A 3,555-nucleotide genomic window follows, 5' to 3' on the forward strand; every position below is an offset into this window, starting at 1 on the left:
ACGGTTTCATGCCAAGCTATAATTGTTGGACCAAGCATGGAGAAAGAGGGGTTATAATGGAAGAAGATGAAGAAGGGGATGATTTCATCGATGAAAGCTATCTTGCTCATTTCGGTGATACTTTCATGGAGGATGCTAAAGGTGAAGGGGAAGGTGAAGAAGAGGCACGTGATGATCCCGTTGATGATCTTGGTCGGACCATTGCTGATGCACGGAGACGCTGCGAAACTGAAAAGGAGAGGGAGAATTTGGATCGCATGTTAGAGGATCACAGAAAGGCGCTGTACCCCGGATGCGATGATGGTCTGAAAAAGCTGGGCTGCACACTGGATTTGCTAAAATGGAAGGCAGAGGCAGGTGTAGCTGACTCGGCATTTGAAAACTTGCTGAAAATGTTGAAGAATATGTTTCCAAAGGATAACGAGTTGCCCGCCAGTACGTACGAAGCAAAGAAGGTTGTCTGCCCTCTAGGTTTAGAGGTTCTGAAGATACATGCATGCATCAACGACTGCATCCTCTACCGCGGTGAATACGAGAATTTGAATGAATGCCCGGTATGCACTGCATTGCGTTATAAGATCAGAGGCGATGACCCTGGTGATGATGTTGAGGGCCAGAAACCCAGGAAGAGGGTTCCCGCCAAGGTGATGTGGTATGCTCCTATAATACCACGGTTGAAACGTCTGTTCAGGAACAAAGAGCATGCCAAGTTGTTGCGATGGCACAAAGAGGACCGTAAGTCGGACGGGGAGTTGAGACACACCGCAGATGGAACGCAATGGAGAAAGATCGACAGATGGTTCAAAGATTTTGCAGCTGACGCAAGGAACATAAGATTTGCTCTAAGTACGGATGACATGAATCCTTTTGGCGAGCAGAGCTCCAGCCATAGCACCTGGCCCGTGACTCTATGCATCTACAACCTTCCTCCTTGGTTGTGCATGAAGCGGAAGTTCATTATGATGCCAGTGCTCATCCAAGGTCCGAAGCAACCCGGCAACGACATCGATGTGTACCTAAGGCCATTAGTTGATGAACTTTTACAGCTGTGGGGTGGTGTCCGTGTGTGGGATGAGCACAAACAAGAGGAATTTGACCTACGAGCGTTGCTTTTCGTAACCATCAACGATTGGCCTGCTCTTAGTAACCTTTCGGGACTGTCAAATAAGGGATACAATGCATGCACGCACTGCTTACATGAGACTGAAAGTGTACATTTGCCAAATTGTAAGAAGAACGTGTACCTTGGGCATCGTCGATTTCTTCCGAAAATTCATCCAGTAAGAAAGAAGGGCAAGCATTACAACGGCATGGCAGATCACCGGCCGAAGCCTGCGGAACGCACTGGTGCTGAGGTATTTGATATGGTCAAGGATTTGAAAGTCATCTTTGGAAAGGGTCCTGGCGGACAATCAGTTCCGAAGGGAGCTGACGGGCACGCAGCCATGTGGAAGAAGAAATCTATATTCTGGGAGCTAGAATATTGGAAAGTCCTAGATGTCCGCTCTGCAATCGACGTGATGCACGTTACGAAGAATATTTGCGTGAACCTCCTAAGCTTCTTGGGCGTGTATGGGAAGACAAATGATACAAAGGAAGCACGGCAGGACCAGCAACGTTTGAAAGACCCTGATGACCGGCATCCGGAATGGTTTCAAGGTCGTGCCAGCTACGCTCTGACCAAAGAAGAGAAGGTCATCTTTTTTGAATGCCTGAGCAGTATGAAGGTCCCGTCTGGATTCTCGTCCAATATAAAGGGAATAATAAACATGGCGAAGAAAAAGTTCCAAAACCTGAAGTCTCACGACTGCCACGTGATTATGACGCAATTGCTTCCGATTGCTTTGAGGGGGCTCCTGCCGGAAAATGTTCGAGTAGCCATTGTGAAGCTATGTGCATTCCTCAATGCAATCTCTCAGAAGGTAATCAATCCAGAAGTTCTACCACGGTTACAGAACGATGTGATCCAATGTCTTGTCAGTTTCGAGTTGGTGTTCCCGCCATCCTTCTTCAATATTATGACGCACCTCCTGGTTCACCTAGTCGAAGAGATTTTCGTTCTTGGTCCTGTATTTCTACACAATATGTTCCCCTTCGAGAGGTTCATGGGAGTATTAAAGAAATATGTTCGTAACCGTGCTAGGCCAGAAGGAAGCATCGCCAAGGGCTATGGAAATGAGGAGGTAATTGAGTTTTGTGTTGACTTTGTTCCTGACCTTAAGCCGATTGGTCTTCCTCGATCGCGGCACGAGGGGAGACTAAGTGGAAAAGGCACGATCGGAAGGAAATCAACGATATGTATGGACGGCCATTCTCTGACTGAAGCACACCACACTGTACTGACCAATTCCAGCTTGGTGGCTCCGTACTTTGAGAAACACAAGAATATTTTACGTTCTGACAACCCGGGGAAGCCTGAATCCTGGATTAGGAAGGCCCACATGGAGACTTTCGGCAGTTGGTTGAGAAAACATTTAATGAATGACAATGATGTTGTAGATCAGCTGTACATGTTGGCCAAGACACCATCTTCGACTATAACGACTTTCCAAGGGTACGAGATAAATGGGAATACATTTTACACGATCGCCCAAGATAAAAAGAGCACCAACCAAAACAGTGGTGTTCGCTTTGATGCAGCAACCGAGAATGGGCAAAAGGTCACATATTATGGTTACATAGAGGAGATATGGGAACTTGACTATGGACCCTCCTTTAAGGTCCCTTTGTTCCGGTGCAAATGGTTCAAGCTAACAGGAGGTGGGGTAAAGGTGGACCAGCAATACGGAATGACAATGGTGGATTTCAACAATCTTGGTTACCTTGACGAACCATTCGTCCTAGCGAAAGATGTCGCTCAGGTTTTCTATGTGAAGGACATGAGTAGCAAACCGAGGAAACGGAAAGATAAGAAAACGATCAGTACATCATGCGATGATCCAAAGCGCCACATTGTTCTTTCAGGGAAAAGAAACATCGTGGGAGTGGAGGACAAGACAGACATGTCAGAAGATTATAATATATTTGCTGAAATTCCGCCCTTCAAAGTGAACACCGACCCAAGCATTAAGTTAAATGATGAGGATGCTCCATGGATACGGCACAATCGTAAGCAAGCAGGGACACAAGGGAACAAATGATGTGTAATAATTTTATATGGTCATCCGATGATATTGAATATATATTGTATATTCCTCTTGAATTCTTTTTGGTTCTAATTTCAAATTTGTTTGAAATTGTACATTCATATGCATGTATGTAGTACCGTAGAATATGTGAAACTCCTTCAAAATTAAAATAAAGCACAAAAAAATAAAACAATACAAATTAAACAGAAAACAATACAAATTAAAAAGAAAACAATACAAATTAAACAGAAAACAGGTTTGGGTGGGGGGCTAAAACCCTAAACCTGCGGCGGCCTTTAGTCGCGGTCGGCCAGACCAACCGCGACTAAAGGTACCAACCCGCCAAAAACCCTTTAGTCGCGGTTGGGCAGGCGACCCGCGACTAAAGGGTACCTTTAGTCGCGGGTCTCGTCGCCAACCGCGACTA

The sequence above is a fragment of the Triticum dicoccoides genome, chromosome 1B, assembly GCF_002162155.2.
Source record: "Triticum dicoccoides isolate Atlit2015 ecotype Zavitan chromosome 1B, WEW_v2.0, whole genome shotgun sequence".
NCBI lineage: Eukaryota > Viridiplantae > Streptophyta > Magnoliopsida > Poales > Poaceae > Triticum > Triticum dicoccoides.